Below are 22340 nucleotides of genomic sequence, written 5' to 3'. Positions count from 1 at the left end.
GTGTTATGTACTTGATTAATTCATCACAAGTCCGAGCCTTTCAAAGATTAACCCAATCAACAAAACTACTTCGTCCTTCGGCTTCCTCCTGTCCTGTTGGACCTTCGGCTTCCTTCTATCTTGCTAGACCTTCGGCTTCCTTCTGTCCTATTGGACCTACGGCTTACTTTTGTCCTTCTGCTTACTCCTCTCTCACTCGATCTTCGGCTTCTTTTGTACCTTCATCGTCTGCCAGACCTTTGGCTTCTTGACCTTTCGACTTCTTCTTTCATTCGCTTGACCTTCTGGCTTCCTCTGTTCCTTCAAGTTCACGAGTTGTGAACAGTTACCTCCTCTGTGATAGATGCCCGAGATACGTTACCCATATGGAGGTCCCACATGCCACATCATCACCTTTAATCGCAATCGCAGCTTTCGGAGGTCTTCTCATAACATAGTTGATCTCCTATGGCCGATGGAGCAGATGCGATATGATATTAAGCAGTTGTTAATAAATCTGTCGGTTCCACAGCCTTATCGCAATCGACAATTTGTGGGACTTCGACTGGCACATGGATTAAAAACGGACTTAACCCCCGCAGTTGACCATGATCTAAGGATTGACTATGAGATCGACGGCTAGGATTGAGTGCAGGGCTTCAGCCACGATCAAGGAAGTCTGTACTTTCCTACCCCCGCTCTTCCGATAGTTGTTGCTCCTATGACTTCTCTTCACTCTTCTGCTCTTCCGGTAGTTTTCTTCTTTACTCCTCTGTTATCGATGTTGCTCTTTGTTCTTTTCAAATTGTATTTGCTTTCTTCTCCATACTTGTGTAACTTTCCTTTCTGGCATGGTTCTAGCTTGAGAAGGTGCCCAAATCAAGTTACAATTACGTGCCATATGACCAATGTTATGACACTTGAAGCATTCTATGTTGTTCATGAATAAGAATTCATGACTTCTTCTTGCGAAATTGCTTCTCGGAGATTGACGGGGATCATTATAAGCCCTACAATCTTTTGCCATGTGTCCAAAGTTTGTACAACAATAATAATAACCAAGAAATAAACTTTGCGACCTGGGAGATGGAGATTTCCTTGATGTACTTCTGAAGCCTTTCTGCCTTGAGATCCTTTGATGATAATTATTGATTCTTGCATCCTTGACAACATTTGCATTTCTTCTTGGAATAGGACTTCCTTCATTATCGCCTTGACTCTTATCTTTACCTTCGCTGAAACTGGGAGCATCAACATTTCTTTCTGACTTCCTCATATCCTTGTTGTTTGAAGCATTATCATTCTTGCTTGAGGATTCACCTGCATACCCGAGACCTGATTTATCAAATGGACATCTTTGATGGCTGAGCATGTCATCCAAGGCTTGAGAGCTCTTCAAGGTTTTGTCCATCCCTTCAACCTTTTTCCTGAGGGAGACAATCTCTTCTTCCAATTTTTCGCAATCATTATTCTTCTTAGCAAGTTGTTTCTCAATCTCTTCCTTAATACGTATTGCTTCATTTGCTTCTAATTTAAGGGAGATGATATCTGACTTCATTTTGAAGATTTCTTCATTTTCCTTTGCTAGACTGCTCACCATTTCTTCCTTGATCCTTGTAGATTTACATGTTTCGGCCTTGAGAAGGTTGATGTTAGAATTTAATTTGAAGATTTCTCCATCCTTTGCTTTTAGTTGACATATCATGGTGTTTCTCTCCTTTTCTGCTTCATCAACCTGTCCTTCTATGATTGCCAATGCTTCCATTGTCTTCTCAGCTCCTTGTGCTAACTTTCTTGCTTCTTGTAGTTGAGATTTGAGAGAGGAGACCTCTACCTTGTACTGACCAATCTCTTCTTCAAGTTTGTTCAATCTCTTGTGCCTTTGTTCAAGCTGACTTGACAAGGTATCTTCCCGTTTCTTTGCTTTATCTAATTGATTTGTCATGGATATGACTTCTTCATGATGCTTTCTTTTGCTTTGATGAAATTCCTTCTTAAGCTTGGCAAGCTCTTCATCCCTTTCTTGTATTTGAAGCTTGACAAGGTCAACTTTCTTCCTTGTTTGGTCTTGGTCACCAGCTAGTGCTTTCTTATTAAGTTCCTCGTTTTCCTTTTTCAAATTGATAATCTCTTCCATGGCAGCCATAAGTTTAGTGAGGAGATCTTCTACAAAGTCTTTTTCAATCTCTTCATTTTCTAAGTCTTCTTTAGCCTTGATGTCATCACTCTTATCTTCAGCTTCCTTGACGAGCTCAAGATTTTCTTCTTGTTTTCCATCATTTTCTTGACTAGAGATCATTGTCAATGCCCCTTTTGGGTGAAGATCATGAAGTTTGTCCCATATACCCTTCACTGACGAACATTTTCCTAAATTGTTCTTTATAGAATCTGGTAGCCCATTCAAGATTGCCTTCATCGCTTTTGCATTGTACTCCTTGGATTCTCCATTCATCATGTTATCAATAATTATTGATTCCCATACTTTAATGCCTTGAGTTTTTAAGAAATTCCTCATTCTTGCTTCCCATATATCAAAGTTTTCATTGAAGCACGGAGCCTTCACAAATTGATTGACTTCTATTTCAGTGGTAGAGGGAGACACATCGTTAGGAGGATTGGAGACTTTCTTCCTTGGCTTCGCCATTTGTCTTCTAATGATCAACCTTCAAGCTGTTAGGCTTTTGAGTGAAGAACCTGGCACTGATACCAATTGTTGGAAATACTGAGGGGGGGCTGAATCAATATTCATTTTCAATTGTTATTTTTGTCAGTTAAATCATTTATATTTAGAACACAAAATGAACAACACGAATAAATGATTTTATTAATATAATCTTTACAATAAATCAAGTACTATGTATATAGGGCTCCAACCAGTTGCCAAGCACCAACTTGGACTTTTTGTGAGGCTCCAACCTCGAGGGCACCAACCCTGTCTTGTCAAGGCACCAACCTTGGATTTAGGAGCACCAACTCCAAGGACACCAATCCTTCAAATTCTGAGGCACCGACCCCAAGGGCTCCAACCCTCTACTATATATTGTCTAGATATGTTTAGTAGTTATTCTCCGCTCCCAACATCTTCTTCACTGAATTATGTCTATCTACACCTTCACTGCTACATCAATGACAGCCTGTCTTCATGTGAAGGAGTCTTCATTACTCTTCATATTGCCCTAACAGAGTCTGCAAGGTTACCTCATGATGATTTCAAATAGGTATCATGATCTCCAATAATGTTTCCAAGATTTGTTGAAGCTTTCCAACAAGATATCTGCACTAAGCCTCAATGTATGCACAAAATCAATTCTCTGTTTTCAAGCCTCTGTTCTTTACTGTTGTGGTAACTGCTTCAAGCGTGACTGCTTCTCACATTTCTTGCTATTGTGATCTCTTACTTCCCAGAACCAGACTCACAAACGCTTCAATGTTGGTGCTGGCTACTGCTCCCTTCAAACGATGTCAGATGAAACTTTATTTTTCCCCTTCACAGAATTGTTCTTCAGGTTGCATTATGTACTTTATTAATTCATCACAGGTCCGAGCCTTTCAAAGATTAACCCAATCAACAGAATTGCTTCGTCCTTCGGCTTCCTCTTGTCCTGCTGGACCTTCGACTTCCTTTTGTCCCACTGGACCTATGGCTTACTTCTGTCCTTCTGCTTACTCCTCTCTCCCTCGATCTTCGGCTTCTTTTGTACCTTCATCGTTTGCCAAACCTTTGGCCTCTCGACCCTTCGACTTCTTCTTTCGTTCGCTTGACCTTCCGGCTTCCTCTATTCCTTCAAGTTCATGAGTTGTGAACTGTTACCTCTTCTCTGTGATAGATGCCTGAGATACGTTACCCATATGGAGGTCCCACATGCCACATCATCACCTTTAATCGCAACTTCTGGAGGTCTTCTCATAACATAGTCGATCCCCTACGGCTGACGGAGCAAATGCGATATGATCTTAAGCAGTTGTTAATAAATTCGTCGGGTCCACAGCCTTATCGCAATCGACGGTTTGCGGGGCTTCAACTGGCACATGGATTAAAAACGGCCTTAAACCACACAGTTGACCATGATCTAAGGGTTGACTATGAGATCGACGGCTAAGATTGATTGCGGGACTTCAACCACGATCAAGGAAGTCCATACTTTCCTACCCCCGCTCTTCCGATAGTTGTTGCTCCTGTGACTTCTCTTTACTCTTCCGCTCTTCTGATAGTTTTCTTCTTTACTCCTCTATTATCGTTGTTGCTCTTTGTTCTTTCGGTAACACTTACCCTTGGGCATATGCGATCAGTGAAGACAATATCGCCAAAATATCGCCGATATTCAGAAATATCACGATATTTTCGGGGAGACGAAATATCGTCGAGGAAATATCGCGATATTCTGTCTCCCCGAAAATATCGGGATATTTCCGAAATATCGGCGATATCTCGGGGAAATATCGCGCTACGATCAAAAATATCGCCAGGCAACAGCAAAAAATGTCGTCGCGACTAAAAAAGTCCAATTTTTTATTTTTTCAATCATTTTCATTTCTGATTGCTAGAGAAGGGGAGAGTTATGTGCTTGATGCCAAGGAGGGTTTGAGTGTTGAATAGCCATTATCGCCACCAACAACGAAGATTTTGTTGATCTAAGCTTGAAGAACAGTGAGACAATTTCATTTCTTCCATTAACAGGTATGTTCAAATAAACCCCTATGTTAATGAATTTTTTGATAGTTTTAGGATTATTCTTGCTTACCTATTTGCCTACAATAATTTTGCTTGTTTTTTTTTTCCATTTGCTATGATTTTCATGCCCATGAGCAAATGCAAGGGTTTTCTCCATATTTGGAGAGCAAACTCAATTTTTTTTTTAACTTTCAAATACACCCTCTTATTGTCATTTATGGTTTTTCATTGAATTCACATTGCAAATAATGTAGCAAAAAAAATATTTTGTAAAATGATGTGGTTATTACTTATTAATTCCAATTTTCTTTTTGGTGCCCTAAGTTTGAGTTAGCTCACTACAAAATTCGAAATTGCCAAAAGCCTTGGACCCATTTTGGGAGTATGGGCAGCCTGATGGTGGGACAAATCGGGTATATCTTACATGCAAATTGTGTGGGACCACGATGACAGGAGGGGTTACACGATTGAAATACTACCTGGCTAGACTTACTGGACATGATGTTGGGATTTGTACAGTTTCTAGTCCGGAGCGTATACAAAAAGTTCTTGAGGTAATTGATGAAAAAGACAGAAAGAAGGAAGAGACAGAAAGAAACAAGGTTGAACGTGCAGGTAGATCTTTCGGGATATCTTCTCCTGATTTTGATGCTGAGGGTAGTGGGAGGGGCTCCACAGCATCACCTACTACTGCTAGTGCGAGGTCATCATTTTTTGTTCCACGAACAGGACATGGATCACAACCTGGCATAAAATCACTTGTTAAAAAAAGGAGAAGCAAGAAGCAGATAGAGTCATGGGGAGGTGTCTTTTCTGGAGCGACTTACCTCTCAGCATCACCAAAACCAATCCATTTTGGTAGCCAATGTGTGATGTTATTGCTGTTGTGGGCCCAGAGTACAAAAGTGCTACATATGAGGAGTTGTGGGGTCCAATTCTTCAAGTAGAAAAGCAGGGCATCAACTCTAGATTGGCGGAGTTGAAAAAAACATGCGAAGTCACTGGATCCACAGTGATGTCTGATGGTTGGACAGATAGGAAGGGTAGGACCCTTCTAAATTTCTTGGTACATTGTCCTAAAGGTACCAAGTTTATTAAATCAGTGGATGCATCAAAACATATCAAAGATGCAGCAACAATATGTGAGTTGTTAGATGGGTTCATTCAAGAGATTGGTGTGCAGAATGTGGTGCAAGTCATAACAGACAATGCAGCTAATTATGTGTCTGTCGGCAAAATGCTTATGGAGAGGCATCGCACATAGTTCTGGACTCCGTGTGCAGCACATTGTCTCGATTTGCTGCTTGACGATATGGGGAAACTCTCCTTCATCAAAGAGGCGATTGATATGGCTCGGAGCGTCCCCAAGTTTACTTATAACCATGCTTTTGTTCTTAGCCTCATGAGGAAGTTCACTAGAAAAAAGGAGTTGCGGCATCCTGCGATCACACGTTTTGCCACAAACTTTATTACTCTTCAGTCTTTGCTTCAATGTCAGTTCGATTTGAAGCAAATGTTTGTGTCTGATGACTGATGTAATTGTAGATACAGCAAGAGACAGGACGGGAAAACCATTGCAAAAATGGTGTTCTCTGAGACGTTTTAGCGTGGAGTAGAAGAAGCATGCTCAGTTAGTGAACCTATAGTAAAGGTTCTCAGAATGGTAGATGGGGAGAAGCCTGCAATGGCTTATTTGTATGAGGCAACGGATAGGGCCAAGGAGGCCATTCGTTCTTATTATGCAGACAAGGGTCCTATTGGCCTTGATAGATTTATGAGGTTATGGGATGTGATTGATAGTCGGTGGACAGGGATGCTTCATCGACTCATTCATGCATCAGCACTCTTCCTCAACCCCGCATTTTCATACAAATGCGGCTTTGATTTTGATGGCGAGGTGATGGAAGGGCTCCATTCCTGTATTCATAGGATGGTACCTGATCCTGAGCTTCGTAGCAAAATCAATCGCGAGATACAGTGTTATCAAGATTGTGTTGGCCTATTTGGCTTTGATGATGTTATTAGGGAAAGGACCCTCTTCATGCCACGTAAGTGACAAGTCATCACTCATTAGAAATTAGAATTTTTAATTTAGAATTTCCTTACTTATAATTCTATTTTTTTTAAATTCAATTATGTAACTTTTATTTCAAAGTTTAATTATGTTTTAAGTTTTTGAATTTTTTATTTCTTTATTTTGTTGTAGATATTTGGTGGCGAAGCTATGATGCAAAGGCACCAAATGTGCAGAAATTGGCCATAAGAATCTTGAGTCAAACATGTAGCTCTTCAGGGTGTGAGCGCAATTGGAGTGTACTTAAGAAAATACACGCAAAAAAGCGCAACAGGTATAACTTTCAGCGCCTGCCTTCAGTTGAGCAATTACACTTATTGTAATTTTTAATTTTTAATTTATGACCTTCAAGTGTCAAGAGTTAAGAGTCAAGACTCATTAGTTTTTTGGATACTCTTACATGTTGGAGTTTGCATGCCTCAATGATTTAGTGTATGTGCATTACAACATCCGACTTCAAGTGAGGCAAATAGAAGACCAATGGATCCAGATGCCATTTCCTTAGACAATATTGATGTATTGTCTCAGTGGAGGGTGGAGTCTGAGGAGCCCATCTTGGAGGAGTCACCTTCATGGTTAGAGTCAGATGATCCATTAGAACAGGGGCAACGAGAGGAGGAGGACTCGGAGGAGGAGCAGCACTCGGAGTAGGAGCAGGAGGAGGAGGAGGAGGACAATGTGGGAGCATCAGCATCAACACCATCTGCTATAGATATAGGAGAGCACAGCTCCATACCTAGCACTCATTATTTGACATTAGGTGCATAGGCAAGGCCAGGGCCTTCCACTACTAGGGGCAGGCTTGGCAAACAGCCCATCATGTTTTCCCGTAAAAGGGGGAGAGGGCAGTGATGTCAGATAGATAGCTGCTAGTTTTATTTGTTATGCTACATATAACTCATGATGATGAGATACTTTTATATATGTGATGTTATTTTGTATTAGTTCTCCACATTTGAGTCCTTGAATGGACAATTATCAAGGATCAACAGGATTTGGTGTCGCCTTTGATGTATCATTTCTATTTGACATCATATATATCAGTGCTTTCTTCATATTTATGTGCCAATGTGTTTATTTCATGTTGTTATTGCTTTATATGTTTAAAAAAAAACAACAACAAAAAACAACAACAAAAAAACAAAAAATAATAATAATAATATATTATGCATAATATGAATATATTATGCATTTTTTATGCTTGTCGATATTTGTTGATATTTTCGTCGATATTGTCAATAAGATGTTTTCTGGACCCTTGTTGATATTTTGCCGACACTGATATTTTCAACATTGTACGCGATAACCTACTTCTCTTGCTCTAATGACATGTTTCTTTGATGCCCTTTGATAAACTCTTCATCTTACTCTTTGGCTTCTTGCTCCTGTTGCTTTACTAGATCTACTGTGTCAATTGTCGTTCAATTGTTGATCAATTGACCTCCTACGTCAATTGTTGTTCAATGTTGTTCAATCGACCTCCTGCGTCATTTGTTGTTCAATTGCCCTCCTGCGTCATTTGTTGTTCAATTGACCTCGTGTTGTTCAATCCACTTGGGTCATCCATCTCATCATATCATCATATATCAAACTTTCATCACTATGAGCATTATGATCAATGGGCATCAATGGGAAATCATGTATCAAAGAATTTGCCATCACAAACACTGCTATATTGACATCAATGACAACCTAAATTAACAAAAATCTTATTTATGGCAGTTGATATTTTTCTTGGACTCCTCTCATTGAGAGGTATAGGATTGATCTAAATATCATCTGATTCCAATAAGTATTCATGGAGTTATAAATTCATTTGTGTTATAAGACAATTCGTCAAGGTCAGCTAGCAACCAAATAACCCCCACGTGTGCTCAACGTTTTAGTATAAAAGGAGATGACTTGAGAGTCATTTTACACACACTTCACTCTTGATTTCTCTCCACTTGTTCTAGGTTTTAGTGAAAGAGAAATCTGAGAGAGGAAGCCCTAAAACGCAGAAGGTAAAGGAGCCCTAGACGCAATCTCCACAAGCCCTAACGCAGTCCTAAGAAGGAGGATCTAAGCAGATATGGAGGAGGTCTTAACAGCCCTAGCCGCAGTCCTAGCAAGACCTAGCCTATGACATCTCTACGCATCCATTTGTGGAGGAAGAGAGCTCATTGAAGAAGGATAATTCCCTGGGGTAGCTGCAGCGAGAAGAGGCAAGGACAATGTGTAAAAGGGGGAATGTTTTGGGTCTATTTCAGGGGTACGAAGTGTTGGAGAAAGGGTCGAGTTCCCCTGCTGGGAGAGCCGCAACCATAGGACAATTATGAGGGAACTTTAGAAGGGTGCAAATCCATGGAAAGGCAGCCACAGCCCTACACAGTCTTGTTGTAGGGTGCCGCAGTAAATGACAGGCAGACCGAAGGGTAGACAAGGTGTAAAGTTTTGTAGATGTTCTATGCTAAGAGCAATTTCACTTTTCTCACAGCAATCATACAAGTAGATAAGCAAAATGCAGATAGAACATATAAGCAGATCTTACAGAAGACAAATCAGAAACAAGAAAAATGTATGTGTTTGTTTCGGCGGTCAACAGGATGCTTCAACCAGCAAAGTCTCCTTTGGTCAGCCAGCCCAGCATGTGTCACAACAACCCTCCAACCAGTAGATGAGTCAACCCAAGTCAGTTCTACAAAAGTCAACGCTGTCCTGAAAAGTCAACGCAGGGGCAGCAAGCTAAAAGTCAACGCAGCAGCAAAACGGTCAACCCTTTGACCTCGATTTTTGTGCCAGGTAGTATGGCCTTCAAAAATCGAACCTCCCACAAGTTTTCAGCTTGTTTGGATCAAGCGTTGACCAAAGTCAACGCTGGTCAAACTTCTGCGAAACCCTAGCAGCAGAAACCCTAGCAGCAGAAAAAATCCTCTTCGTCCTTCCCACGTGTGGCTGAAATTCGTCCTCCAGGTAGCTCGTACTTTTAGGATGAGAGAGGAAGATGTGAGTTGTTTTTGTGATCAAATTCTCTCCAACTTTTCCTGTATATATATATCCATCAATGAGGGTGTGTGACACATCTGTTGGGCATGTGAGCCTACATTACAAAACTGGCTGACCTTTGCACATATAATTTATTAAGAATAATAAATTCAAAATATAAGTTCTGCTCATCGGATTAAGACTATTTTTATATGGATTTTACACCTCTCAGAAAGAGGAATCCAACAAAAATATTAGCCTCTTAATCTGAGCATCAGAACATGGAGTTTGGACCTAGTTGTCCAAATTTAACACTCCCTCTCAACTAGGGAGAACTCCATCTATTAGTGCAATTAACATCGTGAGTCATCCCGCCGAAACTTGCTTTGCTGGCTTCTTTATTTCAGAACAGAAGTGGGTCAGTCACAAAGACATCATTCCCCGACTGACATAATCAGTCCAGAGGTCCCAGACCTCACAAATCTTGATCCCAGATCAAGTGGTTGGACCATGCCATCCTACATAGAGAGTACGGCAATCTCTGATGCGTCCATCAGTCTTTGCTAATAGTCTCTAGCTTTTCCACACCTCATTGGCCAAATGAGAGGTACTTCCCATGAGCCCTGAACTCAATGGGTAGGATGCATACGGGGCACAGATTAAATGAGTGGCGAACCAGCTCAATAATCACAAGGGTGGGGCAGAAGCATTATGAGTGCTTATAGCTCCGAGAAGCTATCCCCAAAGCCCCCCAGAGCTCCCAGAGCTCATTGTCCAACAGGACCCACATCATAGGGTCTTTCCACGACACCAAGACTCTCACGGAAGGTTAGGAACTTGACCTTCCCCAGGGGCTTAGTGAGAATATCCGCGACCTGCTCATCAGTTCCTATATGATCGAGCCTTACGGCGCCTCGCTGTACCATATCCCGGATAAAGTGGTACCTGATATCAATATGCTTGGATCGGTCGTGGAACACAGGATTCTCAGTCATACGAATCCCACTCTGATTATCACAGAGTATTACAGTGGTATCTAGCACATGTTGGAACAGCTCACTAAAGAGCTTCCTCAACCAAACTGCTTCACAACAGGCCATACTAGCAGCAATGTATTCGGCCTCCGCGGTGCTCAAAGCCACCGACTTCTGCTTCCTGCTCATCCATGAGATCGAAGCAGAGCCAAGATTGAAACAGCATCCAGATGTGCTCTTACGATCCACCACACTGCCAGCCCAATCGGCATCAGTATATCCCCGGAGTATCACACTCCCGGCAGTGTATCTCAGCCCATGGTTTATCGTGCCCCGAAGATATCTCAAAAGATTCTTGGCACCAACCCAGTGAAAATGATGAGGCTCAACCATCTGTTGACTCAAAGTATTCACTGCAAAACATATGTCCGGACAGGTGTTCACTAAGAACATCAAAGCTCCTATGAGTTGACGATACTCAGTAGGATTGGCCAAGATAGGCCCTGCAGCGCTGCCACTCAACTTCTTAAAGTTGAGTTCCATTGGTGTCGACACGGACTTACAGTCCACCATCCCAAATCTTTCCAGAAGCTTCACAATATACTTTCCTTGAGAAAGGAAAATCTCTCCAGGTCTCTGCCAGACCTCCAGGCCTAGGAAATAGTGCATCAGTCCTAGGTCTTTCATCTCGAACTCAGCAGCAAGCTCCCTCTTACATTGATGAATGAGAGGGTCATCACCTGTCAGGAAGAGGTCGTCCACATACAGCACTAGAATGAGAGGCTTTCCTACCTCAACCTTAAAGTAAAGGTTTGGATCAGCATTGCTTCGAGTGAAGCCCAGCTTCATCAAGTAACTATCCATCCTCTCATACCAAGCTCTGGGTGCTTGCTTTAACCCATAGAGGGCTTTCTTCAACCTGCAGACATAAGTGTCTCGATCTTGAACTTCAAATCCCAGAGGTTGTTCTACATACACCTCTTCCTTTATTGCACCATGCAGAAAAGCAGTCTTGACATCCATCTGATGAAGACTCCATCCTTGCGTAGCAGCAAGGGCTATGATGGATCGGATGGTGGTATATCGAGCCACAGGTGCAAATATATCGTCATAGTCAATTCCTTCCTTTTGAGAGAAGCCACGGGCAACAAATCTTGCCTTAAACTTTTCAGCACTCCCATCAGATCCATGTTTAATCTTGTAGAGCCATTTAGCGGTGACAACAGATTTGTCCTTCGGTCTCGGGACCACATCCCAGACATCATTCTTCATAATAGCCTCATATTCTTCATGCATAGCATCCTTCCAGACTTGATGCTTGATGGCTTCTTCAAAAGATCCATGTTCAGATTGTATAATAGTACTCATGGCAACTAGATACCCTTGGTATCTACACGGCTTCTTGCTTTCTCGGAATGTTCCCCTTGGGGCAGCATGACCCTCAGCATCTTCGAGGGTGTCCCTGAGCCATGATGGCCTCTTTCCTAGAGAAGGGGAAGGATCAATAGGGTCCATTGGCTCTTCAACATCAGGCATAGTCTCACCCTGGGGTTCTTCCAGATTTCCAGGTCTTTCTTCATGGTTTTCTTCAGATCTAGGAAGATCTACTACTTTCTTCAGGGAAGCATCTTCGTCAAAAGTGACATCATGGCTTATCTCTACTTCCCTTTGACCAGGTACATAGACTCTATATGCCTTAGAAGTCTCACTGTAGCCCACAAACATTCCTTTCTTCCCAGTAGCGTCCAGCTTACTTCTCTTTTCTTTCGGCACATGAAAATAGACAGGACATCCAAAAATTCTAAAATGTGAGACATCAGGTTTCTTACCAGAGAAAACCTCTTCGGGAGTTTTGGAGTCCAAAGCGAAATGAGGGCATCGATTTTGAATGTACACAGCAGTATTTGCAGCTTCTCCCCACAGAAACTTTGGAAGACCCTGGTCACATAGCATGGCACGGGCAGCTTCCACAATAGTCCTATTCTTGCATTCAGCAACACCATTCTGCTCAGAAGTATATGCAGTGGTAGTCTCCCTCTTAATGCCAGCTTCTCTGCAAAAGTCTTTGAACTCATTTGACTCATATTCAGTGCCATTGTCAGTCCTCAAAATCTTGATCTTCTTTCCGGTCATATTTTCCACCAAGGCTTTGAAGGTACGGAACCACATGAAAGCCTCATCCTTCTTCTTCAAGAAGTATATCCAGGTTTTGCGAGAGAAGTCATCAGTAAATGTCATATAGTAAGAACATCCCCCCAGGGATGTTACAGGCAACATACCGGAAAGATCAGAATGGACCAGTTGCAATATCTCAGATGTCTTTGTGACACTTGAGGGGAAAGGTCCCCTTGTATGTTTTCCTTCAGCACAGCCCTTACATACACCTTTATGATTATTTCCAAAATCAGGCATCCTTGTCACCACCTTCCTTGCTTCGGGAAGAGCCTTGTAATGAAGGTGTCCAAATCTTCGGTGCCATAGTTCGGTTTGACGGATAGTATCACAAGTCATAGCTCCCAACGGGCTCCCTCCAACCTGGTAGAGTGTACCAACTCTAAAACCAATTGAGATAGCTTCCTTGAAGCTCTTCTTCCACATGAGTACCTTTCCATCAGAGAAAGCTACATTGAATCCTTTGTCTTCCATGGCAGATACAGACACAAGGTTCTTCTTCAATTTGGGTACATAGAGTACATCTTGTAGATGGAGGACTTGTCCTTGAGACAAGTGGAGGGTCACAGTCCCGGTCCCTTTCACAGGATAATTGGCATTATCCCCAAGGGTAGTTTCTAGATTAGTATCCCTTTCAACCATGTCAGAAAGTGCTTCCTTGAATCCGGTGATGTGTCTTGAGGCACCACTATCGATTAGCCAGACATCCATAGTGTCGGGCGGAGATGCAGCTGAGAGAGCAGATATTAGAATATACTCATTTCTTTTATCAACAACATTAGACTCCTCATACCTGGTATTTATGGTCCTTTTAGAAGGTGGATGGTTTCCTTCAAAGTGAGCCTTCCTCTTTCCTTTGGATTTGTCATTTCTTTGATTCCCATTCCTTCGGTTGTTGTTGTTGTCGTCACTATCGGGAGAATTCTTCTGGAAGGGGCATTCTCTAGCATAGTGTCCAGTCCTATGGCAGGTGAAACATTTACCCTTCTTCTTTTGAGTCTTAGTCCTTCCTTTGTCCTTGGAACCACCAGAGTTCTTCTTTCGGGAATGAGCAACATAGGCAGCATTTCTTTCATTATCAAATTCCTTCATCCTTGTTTCTTCTTGCATACATCTAGACAGAAGCTCATCAAAGTTAGGGATGGTATTATTGTTGAGAATGGTAGTTGTGAATACTTGCCATTCATATGGAAGTCCTCCAAGTGCGGTGAGAACCATCTCACGATCAGCTATTGTCTCCCCAATAGCTAGCAGATTGTTCCTGGTTTCGGTCAACTTCATAAAGAAAGTTTGAATAGACTCGTCTCGGCCCTTCTTCATATTCTTCAACTTGTTCTTGAGGAATAGCACTTGGTTCACATTGTTTACTCGGAACATAAGTATCAGTTTGTCATACATCTCCTTGGATGTGCCTAGTTCAGATATGTAGGCAACCAGACTCTTATTTATGGATTCCCTGATCAGCAGTTTTGCTCTGATTTCTCCCTTCTTATACTTGTGTTTAACAGCAGCAGAGGCATTTGATGGAGGTTCTTGAATCTTCCCTGTCACATGATCTAGGAGATCATGATCTTCTAATTTGAGATCTAATAACATCTTCCAGGCATGGAAGTCATCACTTCCAGTCAGCTTGTCATTCTCCCTGAATTCAAGCTTAGAGGAATCCATTTCCTTCGATGATGATTGCTATAGATAGAGTTTGTCTTCACCTCAGCTCTGATACCATGTAAAGTTTTGTAGATGTTCTATGCTAAGAGCAATTTCACTTTTCTCACAGCAATCATACAAGTAGATAAGCAAAATGCAGATAAAACATATAAGCAGATCTTACAGAAGACAAATCAGAAACAAGAAAAATGTATGTGTTTGTTTCGGCGGTCAACAGGATGCTTCAACCAGCAAAGTCTCCTTTGGTCAGCCAGCCCAGCATGTGTCACAACAACCCTCCAACCAGTAGATGAGTCAACCCAAGTCAGTTCTACAAAAGTCAACGATGTCCTGAAAAGTCAACGCAGGGGCAGCAAGCTAAAAGTCAACGCAGCAGCAAAACGGTCAACCCTTTGACCTTGATTTTTGTGCCAGGTAGTATGGCCTTCAAAAATCGAACCTCCCACAAGTTTTCAGCTTGTTTGGATCAAGCGTTGACCAAAGTCAACGCTGGTCAAACTTCTGCGAAACCCTAGCAGCAGAAACCCTAGCAGCAGAAAAAATCCTCTTCGTCCTTCCCACGTGTGGCTGAAATTCGTCCTCTAGGTAGCTCGTACTTTTAGGATGAGAGAGGAAGATGTGAGTTGTTTTTGTGATCAAATTCTCTCCAACTTTTCCTGTATATATATATCCATCAATGAGGGTGTGTGACACATCTGTTGGGCATGTGAGCCTACATTACAAAACTGGCTGACCTTTGCACATATAATTTATTAAGAATAATAAATTCAAAATATAAGTTCTGCTCATCGGATTAAGACTATTTTTATATGGATTTTACACCTCTCAGAAAGAGGAATCCAACAAAAATATTAGCCTCTTAATCTGAGCATCAGAACATGGAGTTTGGACCTAGTTGTCCAAATTTAACACAAGGGCTAGGGCAGCCCAGAATTGAAGCAGCCACCCTCGGCCCCTCAAAGAAGGAAAGCCACACCCCTTGGGAGTGTTTTTGGGCACAAAAAGAAGGTTGGTTAAGGACTGTTGTGTGCCTTAACCATGCCTAGTTTGCTGCAACCAAATATACCTCAGAATAGTGAGTTGTAGCATGCATCTTAGGTGCTTGGATTGTGTGCAGCTAAGGTCTGTGGCAAGCCACAGGCCTAGTCACTCCTAAATAGGTCAACATGGAAGTGTTAGGGGCTGCCATATGCCCAAAACAGCAACATGAGGAGGCAGTCGTGTTCAAGGTATGTTTTGGGCATGATTGTTGGGTTGGTGTAGGACAATGGGACAGCAAGCAATCATAGGAGAAGTGATGACTAACAATGGGACAACAAGCAATCATAGGTGCTAAACATTGGAACAGCATGTGTGACAGCAAGTACATGATGCAATACAGTGATGGGTACAGTCATGATTAGGTGAAGCATGATAGTTGTGGCATCATGGTGCAACAATGGCACATGTGACAGCAGTGGCAGCATAAGGTGCAGCATGGTCATGAGGTCCAGCATATTGATGATGGGTGCAGCATGGTGCAGCACGTTGAGGTGCAGCATGATGACGAGATGCAGCGCAATGATAGGTGAAGGAGTCACCTTGGAGAATCAGTTGAAGCATCATGTCTTCAACTAAGTTCAATCACCTCATGTATCATCTTCTTAGAGATGATCTATGCTCTTATTTAGATAAGTCAAAGTGTTGACTTCTATTGTAAATGTATTATCTCTCTCTCTCTCTTTGTTGAACTATTGAATAACATATAAGAAGAATTGATCAAGGGTTTCTCCACATTGGGGTTTGTTCCTGGGTAGCGCTGCATCTTGTGTCCTCTTGTCTTGGCTTGTCTACTGCGATCTATGTTTATGTTCTATCTGCAATTTACTTTAATGCTGATGTGATTGCTAATCTGGAAAATATATTGAGCTAACTGTGAAAATTTAAATAAATTGCTCTAAGCATAGAACATACTTAAAATTAGCAGCCTTTGATATGTGTAGGTAACAAGCCTATGGTAACCAAGAGATTGTTGGTGTTCTCATAACCTCCCATTCAAGTAGCTTCACCTTTCGAGAGATCGCGTCCTAGTTGGAGCCAAATGTTACCAAGTATTTTATGGGTGATATCCCTAGGAGAAAAAAAATCTCCAAAATGGTCCTTAATCGGCAGCCAGCAACCACTAACTAACTCGTTTTTCCACTTCTTCGCCACCTAAGCAAGCCATGTGGTCCCTCACCCATATGTCATGATCATATGTTTGAAGGTGGGCCTCCCAAACCTAAAGGTATGTCTTGTCATTATTGTGCAAGCAATCCTTTCTGTGGACAGAAACGATCCCTCTAGTCCTATGGGAGGATCTAGCAACTACAGAAGACAATTACATGCAATCTTTCCTAATTCATACTAGAAAATACAAAGGAAGATAGATCTCCTACCTCTCTCTGATGTTAATACCCTTGTTGTCGACCTTGACTCTTTGGCTTCCAAGCTCACAATCTCCTCTTCACTGGTGTAGATGAGTGCCTGCAAGAAAGATCAAGTGGAGACAACAAAACTATACAAAGCATAACATTTTCTAATACAAATTATGTAACAGATCAAGGAGCATTACAATAAATGGACAATAATTGACACATTTATGGAAAGAAAACATATATTGTATTATTAATAGATGAAAAAGGGAGCATTACAACCAATGAAGCCTTGATGTTGGAAGCCTCCTTCAAGTGAGATTCCAAGTCCAAGCCTTAGCCTTCAAACACCTTTCTCCTTTGCAAATGGGCAGCAATTGGGCATAATTCAGCTGTAGGATGGCAACCAACCAACCAACAGCCAACCATTAGTGGATGGTGGGCAATTCATTTATAGGGAAGGAGAGGGAGTTGAGGATCCATGAAAAGAGGGAGGAGTTCCACATCTCAAGGGAGAGATCCATGGAAATAGGATCAAGGGCCAGGAATGGGAGGTCTCGTTCCAATATTCATCTACCTGAAACCACATCATCGTTCTCGAGCTTTCTAGTAAGAGAAGCTTCTCCTCCACTTTAAGAAAAATTGCCTGAAAAGGACCAGCGCAGATTTTTCTGATAAAAGTAGTGCTGGCAGCACGAGTCATGTATAATGCCAAAGGTAATGACATGTGTACCAACGCAGATTTACCTGATAAAAGTAGTGTTGGGCTTGCAAAACAAGGTTTTTGACAAGCTCTTCAGAATGCTTTCAAGGAAAGTTTTCTTCCTTTTCTTCAGGGATGTTCCAAACATGTTTCATGGTGAATACATTGTTTGCAACAACTTAAATCACTTTGCGACACTTGCGACATTGACGACACAAAGTGCGACACTTCAAGATACGAGACTGGGAGTGCGACAAAATATTGTATAACAGATGCCCCCTAAACCATGAAATCGAAACGAAGAGTGATGGTTGAAATGCTTTACAAGCAAAAATAAGGACTTTGAGAGCCACCTTCAAGAGACCTGCAAATCAAACATAATACAATATATCTGACACCTCTAATGTAAGTATGCCTAAAGAGTGCGCATCTAATAATACATAGATCGACAGCATGGACGCAGCCATCCGACTAGAAAGGATCATGTTTACAATCAAGAATACTTAATAACTCCACGCAACTTGGATTTATCAAACGACACACAAGGTCTTCATCTTTGTCTCGATCCAACCAAAGTACGAATCTCACCATGTGAATAGATGTGTCAGATTCGAACATGGTAGATGTTGTTCCTTAAGAAACCAATTCCCTGGTTGTAGGGAAATTGTGCTTAAGACATTAATAAAGATTATTTACTATCACTTATTGTTTATTATATTCCCAAATGAAGGACTTGGAAAACTTGGCCTTGGACTCTTAATACATGTATGACCAGAACATCTCATAATTGCATTTGTTGCTAAATATAAATGATGAATGAGGAAAGTTTGAAATGGAAGTTAAAGACAATATGTTGATCTCTCATAAGAACTATTATCTGTAACTTAAAGGAATTATGATCATGAGAAATAAATCATAGACAATATGCTGGTCTTTCACAGAAACTACTATCTATAACTTAGAAAGGAAATGAGGACTTTAAGTATAGGAGCACTCTTTAAGGGATTTTACCCTACAGCTTCATTACTACACTTAAAAAGAAGAAAACATTGCATGACACATGATAGTGAAACTTACAAATTATATGTAACAACTCCTGGAAACTTCTGGTTGTTTCATTAATCAATGATGTTATCAGGAATACAGTGGCCCCCGGTTCTCCAAAATTCTAACCCTTTCTCTGTAAAATTTCCTCCTTTTATACATTTCTGAAACAGTTGTGAAACTGTCAAACTACTAAATTGTCTCCCTAACTATCTGAATTAAAAATTATTACAGAATTTTACAGAGGTTTAAAGATACCTCAAACAACATAAAATAACATAAAGCAACTGAATTTAGAAGAAGACAATAATGGCTGACTCGCTCTACTAATCCATTGTTGAATTCCTCTGTAAATGCCTTAATCCGCTTTAATCATAATGTGTTGTATTAAACTTGTATAATATTGGGCTTACACATGTGTCAGATACATTTTAATTAACCAAAACACGAAGAAAAAAAACCCAACCGATTGCCTTTTCCTTTAAAATTAGCTTTAACACTAATTTTCCGTTTACACAGCAAAATTGATGCAAAACACATAAAGCGGAACTGAAGAGGAATTAATCTGATTTAATAAACCTATCGGATCCGCATGTTCAGCGCTACGTTGACCTCCCATTATAAATCGCAATTGGCGCTCTTAAACGTTGTATCAGCCCAAATCTTAAGACTTCTGCAATATGGCAGACCCGACAATAGTATAAAACATAGCACATAAAATATCAGGTTCGACCATTGCAATCGCAATCGGTGCTTTTCCAACATACGTGCATAAAGGCAGACCCGACGAATTTTTAAATACAGTGTATATATTTCGGGTCCAGCCCGCCATCGCAAATCACAATCGGCACTTAGCCATATACATATGTATTAAGTGCTACGCGATATTGCGGACCCGACCAGGCTTATAACATAGCATATATATGTTTCAGGTCTGCCTATCGCAAATCGCAATCAGCGGAACCCAAACTATATATAAATAAGGTGCTTTGTTATACTGCGGACCCGCCGAAACGTTAAAATATAACATATATTTTTGAGGTCCGGTGTTAACACTTTAATGCTTGTTTTCTTTGTAAATTCATTGTATTTATGCTTTGCGATATATATATATATATATATATATATATACGAATACATCCATATAACCATTTGCTTCATCTCGAGCTATATTTGGGCCGATTCTTCTATTTTACTTGTTCCTTTACAAGGAAAACATACCCGATATACCATTATTACTCCTTTATTTTGCTTTTATCTCTTGTTTGTAGTATTTTTAAGAGATTCTTGAATGAAAAATGGATGTTATAAACAATAAAAAATGCATGTTACAATATCTGGCTCCACCTGGGGATAGTGCTTTTGCCACAGAAGCACTAAGAACCGCATATTAGTGCCTCATCCATTGGGCATGGAATCATATATTGCTTCTCCGAACTCTTAACTGTGTGAAAATTTGTACAGTGAACCCAGCCCAATATCTGCAGTGATTAGATGCTTGCGCTCTGATAACAAAATATTGAGAATCGTAGATCAGCAGCCTTAGTTGGGCCTGGAGTCCAAAATTGTGAAAACCCCGAAATCTGACAACTGAAACCTGACAATCTTGAAGTCTGACACCTCTGCAAACCAGTTTCTAACTGGGAAAGTCACCCTTATTCATCAACTAATCATTGAACTGAAGAACTGCAACTGGAAACCAAATGCTCAACACCTGAGTTTATTTATGTACCAGTTCCTACACATGTACATCACTGACCTCAATCAAGTGAAGTCAATCTTCCAATGATACCAGATTAGGATTTGAGTGCTTAATCCAGAACCATTCTGCCAGTGAATCTTGAAAATACCATTACAAAAAATAAATTAAGCATAAACGCAGCTCACAACAAAAATTAGAAGTATATCCACCAAAAGATATGTGTAGACTGTTGATAAATTCCTCCATGTACTTTGTCACAGGATCTTCAAAAGTATGAGAAAAAACATGTTCTTGATCAATTCCAACAAAGAAATTCTCTATATATGAAGGTCCCTGCTCAATTGAACCATCTGTTAGGATAATATATTCAGCAGAATAATCATCCACATCTTTAAGAAAATGATCTATGTCATTTTGATGTCTCCACTTTTCATCTCTAAGCTTTGATTGAAAATAACTTGTAATTGTAACTTCAGGAAGGAAAAGGAATTTTTTCACATTATTATACGACATATGATCAACTTCAAATAGATTATTTACCTCTGATCCATAGGCATCATTGTGTTCTTCAATGCACTGATATACAATCTCTCTATCAGCTTCCTTTTTACTTGAGGTAGCCTCCTTTTCTATGATAGAGGACTCAATATATTGTTGTCCAACACATTCCACTTACTGCTTTCATCCTATAGGTTCAACACCCAACTAATAAACTTGAAGAGCTTCACCCTGCTCCCCATTTAAACCACTTTCATTATAGATAGGAGGATCATCAAATTTAACCAAATAAGAACTCTGGGGATTTATTTGCAACTTAATTATTTCTTCCTCCTCTCGACTACTGAGCAAAAATTCTTGATGCATGCTTGAACTTTCCTCTATCTGAATACTCTCTTGATTTGCTTGGAACAGAGTCAACCAATTCTCTGCTTGGGAGGTTATTGAAGAATTTTCTACATCATTTTGAGAAAATGATAGTTCTTCGCTTTCAGAGACTTGTTCATAACTCTGAATGCTTGATATATTTTCATCAAGATCATTAGTTTCTTCAACAAGATCATCATGAGCTTTTAAAGTTTCTTTAGCATGATAATATTCACAACAACCTTCAAAAAGAAACTTGTGCGGATAATAAATTCTACAAGAAGAATTGAATATTGAATGGAAATCTTTCAAAGATGAAATGCTTGCAAGAGGCAGAGACCGAACCAAGTCCTAGCTTCTTGATCCAAAGAAAACATAAACAGTTTCATCTTAACATCTTCATGAAAGATGCCCTGCTACTCCATGCATTCATGAAACTCTTGGAGATGTTGAGTTGGATCTTCATATTCCTTTCTACTGAATCTTGGAAGATACTTATTCCATACATAAAATGCAGGCATATCATGGGGATAGCCAGTGATCCCAGTAAAATCAAATGGATCAAATTTATGGACTAAGAATGCAGGGAGAGCCATTAAAACCCAGAAATGGAAACTCCAATGTACAGTGAAGTCACCAATCAATGTGGTAAGTGAAAGTCACAGGTGTGCATATACAACCGACTGTTGAAACTTGTCACTCTCAAGAATAAGCTTCAAACTTAATGAATTCAAGAAAAAGTGTTCCTATTCTATTGCTTTGCAGGTTGTGGTCTTTGTTACAATGGAATCACCTTTTATTGCTTCTATTCAAACAACCAAGTATTTCCTCCTCACTGAACAACTAGAGGAAAATATTGAGAACCCAGGGAAAAAACTTCTTGTCTTCTCTCCCCGGCAACAGCGCCAATTAATGTTGTTCCTTAAGAAACCAATTTCCTGGCTGTAGGGAAATTGTGTTGAAGACATTAATAAAGATTATTTACTATCACTTATTGTTTATTATATTCCCAAATGAAGGACTTGGAAAACTTGGCCTTAGACTCTTAATACATGTATGACCAGAACATCTCAGAAAGCCATTTGTTGCTAAATATAAATGATGAATGAAGAAAGTTTGAAAGGGAAGTTA

Source organism: Pinus tabuliformis, chromosome 7 (assembly GCF_031772625.1).
Source record: "Pinus tabuliformis cultivar Carrire ecotype Pingquan chromosome 7, CPIR1, whole genome shotgun sequence".
Lineage (NCBI taxonomy): Eukaryota > Viridiplantae > Streptophyta > Pinopsida > Pinales > Pinaceae > Pinus > Pinus tabuliformis.
This window is presented reverse-complemented; position numbering follows the sequence as displayed.